The 14,413-nt window shown below is 40.0% G+C and overlaps 1 protein-coding gene and 2 long non-coding RNA genes across 3 annotated transcripts in view; 2 read left to right on the top strand and 1 right to left on the bottom strand.

The window, feature by feature from the left end:
- Window positions 1-14,413, top strand: part of LOC116162013 (somatomedin-B and thrombospondin type-1 domain-containing protein) — a 151,345-nt gene that overhangs the window by 91,595 nt on the left and 45,337 nt on the right. The gene's annotated exons all lie outside the window — the stretch shown is intronic.
- LOC116162015 lies at window positions 4,793-5,369 on the top strand. The gene is made up of 3 exons (XR_004143475.1): window positions 4,793-4,917; window positions 5,003-5,107; window positions 5,158-5,369. It is a non-coding gene; the product is annotated as an uncharacterized LOC116162015 (long non-coding RNA).
- Window positions 9,802-10,109, bottom strand: LOC116162014. Its single transcript, XR_004143474.1, has 2 exons — window positions 9,958-10,109; window positions 9,802-9,906 (listed from the first exon to the last, which is right to left on the bottom strand). It is a non-coding gene; the product is annotated as an uncharacterized LOC116162014 (long non-coding RNA).

Below are 14,413 nucleotides of genomic sequence, written 5' to 3'. Positions count from 1 at the left end.
AGGATTATGATCGTTTTGCGCGTCGTCGGAGGAAAAAAGGTGGGCGCGCTCTTTTTTTTTCAATTTTGATTCCCGAAGCAATTTAACTTCGGACGTTTGCACGCCGCAGAAACTCTAAAAAGAAGACATGAAATAAACATGAACCGGATTTAAATCACTACACAACAGGCGCGCGGCGCGATATTTTGTTTACAGATCACGCATTTTTCCCCTTTATTTTTAATAAAAGGCAACGTTTATGTTCCCACAAGAGCGCAGTTGGTAGCATTGTATACATATATACTGCTAGGCAAAGTGAGTTGTGGCCAGCTCCCTCTAAGGGACCATCCAGTATTCTTAACACGCTTAGGTATTGCTGTTGGGGGCGGTGAAATATTTATAAACAAAACTAATCGTCGAGTCGACGGTTTTAAGTGTGTCTCTCCAGTGCTACCACTAAATATAAAGTTTTAAAGTCAACGTTCTTTTTATGCCGCCCGTGCTGGCTTTTAGCACCTGAAGATCAACGACACGGCCATTAACGACATTGATTTATTAAATATGTTAACAACGCGCGTGTAGCTTATTTTTTACGAGAACGTTGCGCCCGAAATAGATTTCCTCTTTTATTAATATCCGGTTTTCTTTGTAACTTTAACTGTCGCCATTAATTCTTACCCCCAACAAGGAAATTGCTCCTACCAGCGCTTGTCACGAATCTAGGTATGCCACAAGCGAATTTACCGTGACCAGTGGCGTAACTAGGTAGGTACCGCTCTAGGACACAACGCCATTAAAGAAAAAAACGGCAGTTCAATTTGAATAGTCTACTAAAGTCGACTACAGGATGCAGAACAAATTCGGGAGCCTTTAGGATGAATCTCATAAACGGGCGACATATATTTGACGCACTTTTGATGCTATAAATTTTCGTACTTTGTATAAACAAAAAAATGCTTGACCTCGATCTATTATAGTTTCAGAATGCAATAAATGAACGAAATGGATATTTAACTTATAAACAAAGCGTTCGGTAGGTAGTCAAGCATACCCGTTCACAAAGGTGCAACTTAAACGAGCAACTTTTTTGTTAATAAAAAAAGAAGTTTATAAGTCACGAAACTGATTGGTCTAATTAATGGGGGCGCAAATGCTGTCGTTGGGGACGTGGTTCGAAGACCGACTTAATTACATTTAACGTTGTCGAAATGATTAAAATTTATCCGTTCGGCCGTCAGTTATTTGTAATTGTAATTAATTTTCCTAATTACGTAAGCTGCTAGTAAATTCTATTACCTTAGCTGAAATGATTAATGAAATCTTCCTCTTATAATTGACCCACATTTTAATTTTATCACATTCAAATTCACTTTCCAATTCGCTTTTCAATTCTCATTCTAATGTACATTCAAATTCAGATTCAAATTCACATGAGAATTGATATACAAGTTTTTCACCTTCAATTTCGTGTTAAAATTCATATACAAATTTGAATTTTAATTCACAATCCAATTTACATTCAAATTCACATTTAAATTCACAACCAAGTTCACATTCAAATTCTCCTTGCCATTCACTTTCCAATTATAATTCTAATTCGCATTCAAATTCACATTCAAATTCAGATTTAAATTCACAATCAAATTCACATCAAATTCACATTCAAATTTAGATTCAAATTCACATCAAATTCACATTCAAATTCACATCAAATTCACATACATTCAAATTCACATTCAAATTCGCATACAAACTCACATTCAAATTCACTTTCCCATTAACTTTCCAATTCTCATTCTGGTTCACTTTCTCCTTTACATTCAAATTCGTATTAAAATTCAGAGTCATATTTACATTCAAATTCTAATTCACATTAAAATTCACCTTTGAGAGAGCAAGTCACCGACTGCCCCGGATGCGCTCTAGGACACCACGTCCGGGAGATCAGTACGGGGTATAGACCAGTCATTAAAGAAAAAACGGCAGTTAAATTCGAATAGTCTGCTAAAGTCGACTACAGGGTGCAAAACAAATTTGGGAGCCTTTAGGATGAATTTCATATACGGGCGATCTATTATAGTTTCAGAATGTAATAAATAAACGAAATGGATATTTAAATTGTAAAGAAAGCGTTCGGTAGGTAGTCAAGCATACCCGTTGACAAAGGTGCAACTTAAACGAGCAACTTTGTTAGTAAACAAGTATATTGTGCACAAGTCACAACTCTTGTGCAGATAAAGCGCATTTTTTTAACCGAAATGGCTTTAGTTTTGACATCACCAATGGATATATCTCTTGCAGGCGTCTCAATCGCCCTTTGTGAGTACCCTCTTCCGACAATTCGTTCTTGAGGTATAAGGGAATATACCCGATCACGATAAGAAGTCGAGGAGGATGGCTATGGTTGGTAGAAATTAATTCCGTTCGTTGAGACCTTTCGTTAGAGTACCATGAAGGATAAAATTAGTCCCACCACCCCCTCCCCCTCTACCCCGTACTTTGGTAAGACGACAGAAAGAAGGGCAGTAGTTGGTAGAAAACGGTTCCTTTCGTTGAGACCTTAGAACCTTAGAATACAATAAGAGATAAACTTATTTTTACCCCTCCCCCCCCCCCCCCCCAAGCCCTGTCGCTCACTGATCTCGAAAAAGAGTCGCACGGGAAAGTTATAGTTTGTACAAACCATTTTATTTCGATGAGACCTTTCATTAGAATACCATTAAGGGTAGAATGTGTTAACCCCCCCCCCCCACATTTTCTAAAGGCATACGTATGCAAAATCTGATACCAATTGGTTGTCGTATGTAAAAGTTCTGCATGTTTTACATTCAAAAACAGCATCTCAAGAAATAATCGCGGGAGGGGGGGGGGCGCTTTTAGACAGCGAAATTTGATGGCCGTCTGGCACACCTTCAAGGTATAGGCGATCTACTGCAAAAAATTCTAGAACTCTAGGATCATTCCCCTAGAAGTAGTTCAAAAGGGCGAAGTGGGTACGGACGGACGAAGGCACAAAACGCTAACAATAGCACATTTTTTTAAATTCTTGAACTGAAGTGCGAAGCCGAAAAGGTCGAGTAGGGGGAGAAAAAGGTTTAGTTCCGTTATCCTCATAGACCCCGGTGAGCCGGCGAGTCCTTGCCTCTCCGCTCGTTTCCCGAACGTCATTGGCAACTTTGTGTAGTCACATCCCTAACACCGCACCAATAGCAGTGTAGTGCATACCCTTTGCCCTTCGACAGTTTATAACTACGCGCTCTTTTCCGTCACAATTCAAACATTCTACTCCAAAAGTGCATAACTAGGAACGGTTTCTCACTATGTTCAATTGTTCAAAAAAATTCTGTTCCACGTCTCACTCGAAAAAAAAATGATCGCGAAAAGTAGGTTCAGGGCCAAGCTAAAGCGTAGTTGTTATCTAAACTCAATGTCACGGAATGTAATCGTGTTTCTTGTCAAAACTAACTAGGGTTATTGCCCGAACTAATGTCACTGAAGGCCATCGTGGTCCAAACTAAAAACCTATTAAAGGTCAAATGGCAGGGTTCATTACTGAACTCAATGTCACAGAAGTTGGTAGGGTTCGTTGAGCTTGATGCTACTGAAGGTCGTAGACGTAGGTCACTGAAAATCAAAATGCCCCATTCCAACATCGGAGTTGTTTCTTTGTCACCATAGCCTTGACAACGTGAATTTCATCAGTCAATGGTGTCAACTATTAGTTTTCAACGGTGTCCTCTTTTTCTACAGCTAACGCCATGCTTCATGGTACTTTGAGCTGCTTCTACCTTGAGAGCTGGGCCTCACTGCTGTCATGGCCAAATGTTATACATATTTTTTTCAGTGGTCAAGGGAGTACCGTTGGATTGTATCATTGTGGTGCAACGGATAATTGTCAACCAGAACATTCAACTTTCCGATTAAAATTGAGAAGCCTTCCGACCCCGACAGTTAAACTAAAGTGCGAAGCCAAAAGGGTCGAGTAGGGGAGAACCCAGTGAGAAAGAAGAGAAAAAGTGGAGCCGGAGGGTACTTACCTCTCCGCTCGTTTCCCGAACGTCATTGGCAATTTTCTGTAGTCACATCCGTCACACCGCACCGATAGCAGTGTATAAACCTTTGACCCTTTCATTTTTTTCACGTATAAAATTTTATGCGTTTCAAATTTTACAAAAGAGAAAGCAAAGCAAATCGTTCAAGCAAAACAAAAGAAGGTTTCTCTGAGTAGAAGGCTCCTTGCGTATGCAGGTCAACTTGTTGGTAATGTGTAAGTCGTAAGGGATGATTTCGATGTATTGTGGGTTGCGGCAGTATGGGGTTTATGTATCCGTTTCACCCCTCCTTTGTCTCCTAGCAGTGTTTCAACGCGGGAGACAGGGTCTTGGTGAATTTTGGTGGTCTTCTCCTCTTCCTCTGAGGTAGGGTTCCTTGGTATGGTTTTAGGGCGGACACGTGACATTTCCAGAGGGAGGTGCCTAGCTTGTTCGAGTCCGTTCGTTCGTATGTGATTGGGGATACCTGGTGCAGTACTGTGTAAGGTCCATCTCTCCTGGGGTTGAGTTTACTGCTTTGTTCTCTCCTGTTGGAGTGGTCGTCTCTGACTAGTATCGCTAACTGGGTCTTTGTCTCGGTATGTATGGTGGCGCATGCGACAGCGTCTGCTTTCGGTAGCGCGAACAGTTCCACCCGACGGGATGCTCACTAAAGCTATCAAGGTCAAAGAATTTACGCTTCTAGCAAGCCTCCATTAATATTGCTTTGTGTTATTTTAGGAACTTTTGAAGAAAGCGTTCGGGGGGTAGTCAAAAATATCCGTCGACAAAGGTGCAACTTAAACATATGAGTTACTAGATACTTTGATCACTCGGAAGAGAACGGAGTGAAATTACTTGCTCATATAATCGCAGTGACCGGATTTACACATTTGCAGGATAAAAGGTAATTTGTTTTCTCTGGAGGAAAGTTTTTTTTTTGGATGGTGTAATAGAAAAACTCTTTGTGAAAGACATTATTTTTTAATCAGTAAACTTAGTCCAATCGTGGATACCATCTAATAGCGTCGACAGCAATTTTTTCTTCCTCTGGGACAAGAACCCCTACAACATGGCACGAGTTAGTCTAAGCGTCGGTAAGATAATTGTACTGTTAACTCACTGAACTTCTTCTCCGGCATTGCAGGATGGCACACACATGCGACAATGGACACGTGCTTCCACTGCACAAACCAAGACGAGCACCAACAGTATGAAAATTGACAGTTTCATCTCGAACACTTTGAGTGAACTTGGAAATCGGTCGTTTTTATACGAATCCCTCCACTCGAGATAGTCACCTAAAAAAAACCCTTGTTTATTGTTTACTTTTTATCAATTGGTGTTATCTCTAGAAGTACTCAGAAACTATTAATAAAGGTACTTTCCCTTTTTATCGATCTTCACGAATTTAAAAATCGCCTGACATCATCAAATGATGATTCGACAAACAAAAACATTCATAACGCAGTGTCGGGACGCTATTTACATCTTTTCTTTTGGTCAGCTTGTGTTGCATCATCCAGACCGGGTTGGCTGGTCGCGGTTGCGGAGACACAGACACAGGGAAAATATTTTGGCAGTTGACTCGGGTGAAATTTTGGGCGGTTCTCAGGAAGTATCTTCCTTCGTCCCGGAAAACATCCACTTTTTCGCCTTGGTACACAAAGTACCATTTTTCACCTGGTGTTACAATTGACCTAAATGAGAGTTTTTTCCGTGACTGTTCGCCCCCCAATCACCCCACTCCTATTATGAAACAAGTATAAATTGTGCAAAACTCTTGCGCATTTTTTAAAACCGAAATAGCATTTGTTTTGACATCACCAATGGATATATTTGCAGACGTCTCAATCGCCCTTTGTGAGTACCCTCTTCCGACAATCCGTTCTTGAAGTATAAGGAAATATACCCGATCACGATAAGGGGTCGAGGAGGAGGGGTATGGTTGGTAGAAATTAATTCCTTTCGTTGAGATCTTTCATTAGAGTACCATGAAGGATAAAACTAGTTCAACCCCCCTCCCTCTCCGCCCCGTACTTTGATAAGAGGACAGAAAGAAGGGCAGCAGTTGGTAGAAAACGGTTCCTTTCGTTGAGACCTTTAATTAGAATACAATGAGAGATAAAATTAAATTTACCCCCCCTCCCCCCCCTCAGGCCCCGTCGCTCACTGATCTCGAAAATGAGGTGCACGGGAAAGTTATAGTTTGTACAAACCAGTTTATTTCAATGAGACCTTTCATTAGAATACCATGAAGGGTAGAACATGTTACTCCCCCGCCCTTTTCAAAAGTTTAATTTAGCACTACTCAAGGCATGCAAAATCTGAGACCAATTGGTTGTAGTATGTAAAAGCTATGGACGTTTTACTTTCAAAAACAGCATCTCAGGAAATAATTCGTGGGGGGGGGGGGGGGGAGCTTTTAGACAGCGAAATTCGATGGCCGTGTGGCACACCTTCAAGGTATAGGCTACCTACTGCAAAAAATTCCAGGACTCTAAGACCATTCCCCTAGAAGTAGTTCAAAACGGTAGAAGTGGGTCCGGACGGACGGGCGGACGGACAAAACGCAAACAATAGCACATTTTTTAAATTCTGGGACTTCGGAGTGCGAGTATATGTACTATACCGAACCTGGACCGTTCAAGGTCGCTCGTGCCATTTGGAAATTAGATCAAGGTGAACATTGATTACCGCGCGGGTGGTGACCTTGGAAATAAGGTCAATCGCGCATCACGTGAGCGTGGACCTTGTAAATGTTATTTTACACCCCAAAAAATGTAATATGATAATTACCGCCCACCGCCATTAATGTGGTGTAAAATTACATTTTTAAGGGCATACAAGGTCATTGGCCCCGCGCTGTTACATTGCGCGTTCGAGATCATCCCAGGGCAATGACCTCAATTGTGGTGTCAGAATTCATGTTCAATGTTATCCAATGATGACCTTGAACATGTATAGGACCAATGACCTCGGATGACCTTGAGAATGTAATTTGACACCACAAAAATAGAATCAGGGTGACCTTGAAGTTTTATGGAGTCAATGACCTCGAATCACCTTTGGAATGTAAATTGACACCACAAACTTAGAGTCAATACGCTTGAATAACCTTGAAAATTTATGGGATCAATGACCTCGGACGACCTTCACTAAAGGCATGCGTGTGCAAAATCTGAGATCAATTGTTTGTCGCATGTAAAAGTTATGCACGTTTTACTTTCAAAAATAGCATCTCAGGAAATAATTCGGGGGGGGGGGGGGGGGGCTTTTAGACAGCGAAATTTGATGGCCGTCTGGCACACCTTCAGGGTATAGGCTACCTACTGCAAAAAATTCCAGGACTCTAGAAGTACTTTGAAACGGCAGAAGTGAGTCCGGACGGACGGACGGACAAAACGCAAACAATAGCACATTTTTTTAATTCTTAAAAAATGCGCTAAAAATCCAAGAAACTTCAGATTGACAAAGTGTGGGTAGCGGTGCACTGTTACTTCTCTTTCACACACATTTTTTTAACTTTGATCGGCAACCAACCTTTGAACTTTGAACGGTCGGCAATCTTTGAACGACAAAGAATGGACATTGACCGGTAGCCAACCTTTGGATTTTGATCGGCAAAGCGATAGCTTGACCTACTCCAGGACCAGGAAGACTTGGAAAAGGAGTAAGAGTGGACCAGAAAATGGATGTTTAGAAGAGATTCAGGCGGTGCGTCATCTCAGTTGCTCAATTGAATTGGTAGCACAGACACGCTTTCCCCTTATACTATTCGACGAATTTCATACTCCTATCTGTACTCCATTTTTGAGGTACCATTGTTATTGATGCAAATTTTATCGCGTCGGGCGCGAGAAAGTTCAGTTTACGTAACGCAGTCAACTGGCTGCAGTCCTCCTTTGAGTAGTACTCTCGAAGCCAGTGGACTGGCGCGACTGGACTGCCACTGGAGTCCCGTTATTGGCCTACTTACTGGCCTCGTGTAAACGCGGCATTAATTCTAATGACACGGAAAAAAGATGTTGCTATTATACAGACCTTACTAAGTTTCTTTTGTTTACACTTTTGTCAAATTTGTGTAAGGTGGGTTGCATAACTGTCAGGCATGGCCATACATTGACTTGCATATTTAAGAATTAAACATAGAAGATTTATATGTGCAAAATTAAAATTTACGCACTGCATGATCTAAGAAGATAACCATTTATTTCACGTGGTAATACGGAATCTTGATGGGAGGCGAGTGATTTCTGGTTCTGGTTATTAATTCTGGTAGGCAAGTGATCGGGTAAGAAATCTCAGGAAGAATCACTGGTCAAAGTTAGGAACAAGTAAAAGGACAAACGAGTTTGAAATTGAGAAGGGGATATAAAATCAAAGGATGGGGACAAGAGCGGGTGACATCTAACGTAGGAATTTTACAACACTTATTGCAGAGTTTTAATAAATAAGTTTCTAGGTTACCGATTTTTCTTACATACGCTAGCCGATTAAAGTCGAACAAAATGGCGTACTTATTTTTTCAGAATCTTAAAAATCAAAGGCAATTTCAGTAGGAGTATATCAGAGTCTGCTGATTTTAGAGATGTATATTTCAACCTATTGTTGGGCGTTTACTCAAAAGTTTTAGCAAAAAAATTCCAGAAAACAGTTTCACACTGCCTGGTTACAAGATGATTCTTATAAAGTAGCACTGTAACGGGAGCCCGCGACCGTATATTCTTTAATTTGCCTTGAATGAACAAAAGTCCGAAGGTCAGTTTGGTTTTCAACATCGAGTTTATCTCAAAGATATACATCGAGACTGTGGGGTCATTTATAGTTTAAAAGTTACCCGATACTAAGGACCACCCTGTATGTCAAGCTCTGCGGATTTTATGACTGAAAGAACAAGCTAGCATGAGCAATGGGTCGTTTCAACAAATTTAGGTGGTAGGAATGATGTCGTTGGTGGTAAGCCGGGAAGCAATACGCGTGAAGCCACGAGAGCGATTGTGTTGAAGCGTTCTGAAGAGTTCTGAGATGCCGGAACTTTCGGCAAATGAAGAATAGTATCCACAAAGTAAACGTGCGGATCAAAGTACAGTGGGTTATTGATAAATATTTCAGGTTCGTTGTTCTATTTATTAAATTCTTGCAAATTTTTTCTGTACTTCACTTCCAGGATAGCTCAGATTGGCTCAAGTTTATTTGTGAAATTTGATATCTCGAGAACTCACTCAATTTCAATATTAGCGCACTTTTGAAATAAGTCCTTTTTACTTCCCCTTAGAAAATAGGTATTAAATGTGAAATGGCTGGCGCCCGTGTGCAGCGTGCACGGTTGGTACGGTCGGCGTTATGCGACTAAAGCTATAAAGGTCAAAGAATTTACCCTTCCAGCACGCCTACATTAATATTGCTTTATATTATTTTAGGGAGTGGATACTCTAGGAACTTTTGAAGAAAGCGTTCGGGGGGTAGTCATAGATATCCGTTGAGGAAAGGTGTAGAAATGTGCAACTTAAACAGGGGTTAAAATGAGGGTTTCTATACCTAGGTCTTACGAACTGGACCCCATTGTCGCTGATTTAGTACTTCAGATTGAGCGATCCGAGGGACATCGTTACCTTTACCGCTGTTTATTTATAAAAGTCAAATTTGTTGTCGCCCCTGGAATCTGTCTACTGGTGTAGTACTTGGGCTAAGTACAAAGTTACATATTAAAACCGCAAGGTATTTTATCTCTTTATCGGGAGCAGAATACTGGTTAATTTACAAATGTAAAATGGAAAGAAAACACAAATTCAAACGCAAAAGTTTTTATTACATCAGGCACATTTGTCTGGCTGCTGGTCTGTCTCTCTAAAATCGTTGACAACAGATAGGTCTGCCGTTGTTGCAAGTACCCCTGCAATGTTAAATCGGTAAATATCGATTGAAAAAATAGTTGTTAGCGTACCATTTACGTTCACGACCTCTGCAGAAACGCGGGCACATACGACAGTAAATACGCGCCTCGGTCGCACAGACCAAAATGAGCATGATCAGCACTAGCTTGAACACTGACATCGCGAACAATCCCAGTGCGATCAGAAAAAAAGGTTTTATATGGGTGGGTGTAATGTAATGTAACAAAAAAGTTTGTTGTTTACGGAATTATCTGATATGCCTTTGTTATCTCTAAAATTATTGATAAATATATTGCGATGAAGGTACTTTCCATTATTGAACTATTGAGAAAGTGTGAAGGCAACGTGCCATTATCAAAAGTAATCGGGAACCAAGGAGTTTAACACAATATTGCAACATCGCTAATTTACAATGTCAAACAAAAGAACCTGCAAAGTCGAAGGTTCTTGAAATAACACCCCACACCAGCATAGGAAGGTGACAAGGGAACACAGAACCGAGCTACAGCTGATCTGGTGAGGCAGATGCCTAGGTATCCAAGGCACAAGTCACCCTTCCCCAGATTTTTAGGTTTTTGTATTTGAGAATTCGGAGTTTGCGTAAAATAGTTAAATTTAGCAACTTCGCCCACTCAAAAATTAAATTAAATTAAATTAAATTAAATTAAATTAAATTAAATTAAATTAAATTAAATTAAATTAAATTAAACTAAACTAAACTAAACTAAACTAAACTAAATTAAATTAAATATATCAGTACAGGGTTCAAGCTCCGTGTACAACTAAAATACAATACAATAGAAGGCTACATATCCATAAGGCGGGGGTTTCATGGCATTAAAACACATAATAACAAACTTTTCTCAATTGTTTATAAGAAATAATAGCTAACAACAAATTCATACGCAGTTCCGTTGAGAAAGTGTAGGTGGCGCTGTGTGAAAAATCAATTTGCGGATTGTTCTCGAATATTTTTTATTAAAAAAATATGGGGCATTTGTAGAAAAAAACAAAATATCAGCATTTTATGAAAAATGTACAGGGTGGCCAACTAAGAATGCGAGGTACTGTATCTGGGAACTTATCCATCGTAGAAGCTTGCGGTAAAAAAAGTTATTACTAAAACCGCCACGAGAAAAATCTGAAAAATATTTTTAAGTTTCTGAAATGGCCGCTAGGGGGCGTAATTGCAATCTGGAATCTAAAAAAGTGATGTTTCTATGAATTCCGCTGTATTAACCTAACAAAAAAATGTCCGGTCATTGAAGTCGGCGATAATCTGAACATTTTTTGTTTGATAATTATTGCTGTATCTCTAAAAATGAAGTGGTGGGGGGTATTCAAAGGTTTCCATAAAGAACACCCTATATCTTCCAAACGGCTAAGCCGATTAAAAAAAATCGGGTTAGTTCAAAAGAGCTATTATTCAGCTACAAATATTATAATATTTGAAGTTTTGTTAGTTTCACATATCGCCGCTTGAGGGTTCGATTTTTTTTTCAAGAAAAAGTAGCTAAATGATGCCTAAACAAGGTCGCGAAAACAGCATCTCAGCATCTCGATACCTTGAGATATTATATAATTAAAATAATTCCGGAAAAATTAGCTTAAAAAAATAAAATTTTGAGGGTATAAAATTTTCATTAGCCTAAATTTTAGATTAGGAACAAGATATCGAGATGCGGTTTTCGCGAGTTTGTTTAGGCATCATTTAGCTACTTTTTCATGAAAAAAAAAGCAAACCAACGCATTTAATTTTTTTGAGAAAATTAACCATTTCTGTCGGAATGTCGAAGAAAGCCCTCAAGCGGTGATATGTGAAACTAACAAAACTTCAAATAGTACAATATTTGTAGCTGAAGAATGGCTCTTTTGAACTAACCCGAGTTTGTTTAAATCGGCTCAGCCGTTTCGAAGATACAGGGTGTTCTTTACGGAAACCTTTGAATACCCCCACCACTTCATTTTTAGAGATAGGTACAGGAAAAATTGTCATACAAAAAAGGTTCAGATTATCGTCGTCTTCAAAGACCGGACATTTTTTGTTAGGTTACCGCAATCCTCTACGATGGACAGGTTCCCAGATACAACCAAAATACAATAGAATAGAAGGCTACATGCCCATAGGCATGCAGTAGCCTTTTTTCTTATTCGCTCAATGTGCCCTTTCCAGATCTGGCGGGAGTCTATGATGGGTCCCAAGTATTTTACTGGCCTAGTCAGAACCAGTTGATCTCCTCGCTCCCCTTCTAATTCGTAAATGGAACCACCTGTACCTTTTAACGGATCGAAAAGTGGTACAAAAAATTTAAATAAAAATACTACAGGGTCGGTCGCTGGTACCGAGTGTAAAATAATCTCAGTTTTTGCCATATTTTGGGAGTGGTCCGGGGTGGGGGATCATATTTCGGTAATTGGCGCCAGGGTATTTTGGTAGTTGACCCGCCATCTTGGACGACGTTTTGAACCATCTTGGATGCTATTTTGGACCCACCACCAAGTCCAAAGGTTGAGTGCCGTTCAAAGTTCACACAGTTTGCTCACCGTTCAAAGTCCAAAGGTTTCCGACCGTTTAAAGTCTAAAGGTTGGTAGCCATTCAAAGTTCAAAGGTTGCTCGCGGAGCAACGGCGATCACCGCTCTGTTTCGTAACTGAGCATTCAGTTCAGTCAGTCGACGCCTTGTACGTTCATTAAAAATGGATTTTTGAGATTCTTAGTCGAAATACAGTGCACAAACGGTCAACTGCCGAAGTATTACCGCCAAAAATTTGATCCGGGACAACTACCAAAATATTTTCTCGCAGTCCTAGAGAACGGCGGAACGGGTGTGCTTCGGGGCGCCACCAGAAGGTTCTCGGAAACCCTGCTTCTGGCCAGGATTCGGAACGCGGCCCCGGCGGCATCGGATGTTCCAGGCAACTGGGGCGGAGAAGGCGTTCCCAGGAATCTGACGGGTTCATAAAATAGCTGCGGTCATGTCCTAAAAACTAAAACAAAATTACGGCACACGCCCTAGCCGGAATGAAAGCAACAAGGCACAAATCGGCGGAAGCGGCGGAAAAGGAAATGCGGGAAAACGAAAAATTCCCCCCCCCCCCTTATAATGAATTAAACAGATAATAACAAAAAGCTTAGCTTGAAATGAACGGAGCGGTAGCAAAAAAAGTCGCTCAACCCAATTTCAATTCATACGGTGGGAATTGAATAAAACTTTGTCTTGCGGGTCAAGAATTAGTAAAATATATTACGCACACAAGGCCAGGAAAAAACCTTCAATGGGCAAAAAAACCTGACATAATAGAAAAATACAAGAAATAAATCGACTACAACAACAAAATGCACGAGAAAAAAATACACAAATCAAACATCTCAAATTGTATAATAAAAATCATGTGATCGAGTCAACTGCTATTAAACAAGTTAATAAAAACGAGATATAATTCAAACACAATGGAAAACGGTATAAATCAATTTGGTACAAAAACACATCAAATACATCTACGGTTCAATTTAAACAAAACAAATGGTAAAATGATCATTTGCATGTACATAAAAAAACATCAAAATAGCATGACTTTGCTCCCGGCATCGTCTACCATTAATTAACATGCTAAATTAAATAATCTTACAAACGGGCCCACACCCTATACAGAAAAGGTGAATTAGAGTGCCCCCCTTCTCGTGTTGCACGAGATGAGGAAGCAACATATAACAGCGAAAATCGAAATTGTATGAGGCACTTCCTCCACGGGAAAAACGGTTAGTCGACACATACATGGCAACATCACACCGATTAAGTACTGCCATGTCAATAGACACTTAATGAAATAATATAAAGGCATACCCACCTATACAGTATAACAAACAAAATTACAAAATTAAACTTCTGGTATCCGGGAGGGGGGGGGGGGTGATTTCACTCAAGTTTCACAGAGGACAAGGAGGGGGTCTTACGACATTAAAACACACTCACGAACTTATCTCAATTGTTGATAAGCTAACAACAAGCTCATTAGCAGTTCCGTAGAGAAAGTGTAGATGGCGCTGTGTGAAAAATCAATATTTTGCGGATTGTTCTTGAAGACAGTATCAGCATTTTTGTCAATTTTGCTATTTTCAAACAAAATAGACAGGAAAAAATATTGAAACAATTCCAATATGTTTCTGTCGCCCCACGTTGGGCGCCAAATAAATAATGCTGTGCCCCACGTTGGGCGCCAAATGAATAATGTGTGCAATGGTATGCGGTCAAGTACACCACACACAAAACTCCCTCAACTAGCTCATAATAATCAAAATTGAAACTTACAATTATAATAATTTCTCCTCGTAGACTTCCTGATACTGCTACAAAGAAAAATCCCAATATTGACTGAAATTAATAATTTGGGAGACTCAGTGGCTCCGATCAACTTTCATAATTGTTTATTACGCGAATTTTTATCAACATTTTGGATACGAAGAGACAAATTTGACATAAAAACTCTATACGGGTCGCACAATGG

This window comes from Photinus pyralis, unplaced genomic scaffold (assembly GCF_008802855.1).
Source record: "Photinus pyralis isolate 1611_PpyrPB1 unplaced genomic scaffold, Ppyr1.3 Ppyr1.4_LG10, whole genome shotgun sequence".
Taxonomy (NCBI): Eukaryota; Metazoa; Arthropoda; class Insecta; order Coleoptera; family Lampyridae; genus Photinus; species Photinus pyralis.
This window is presented reverse-complemented; position numbering and strand designations above follow the sequence as displayed.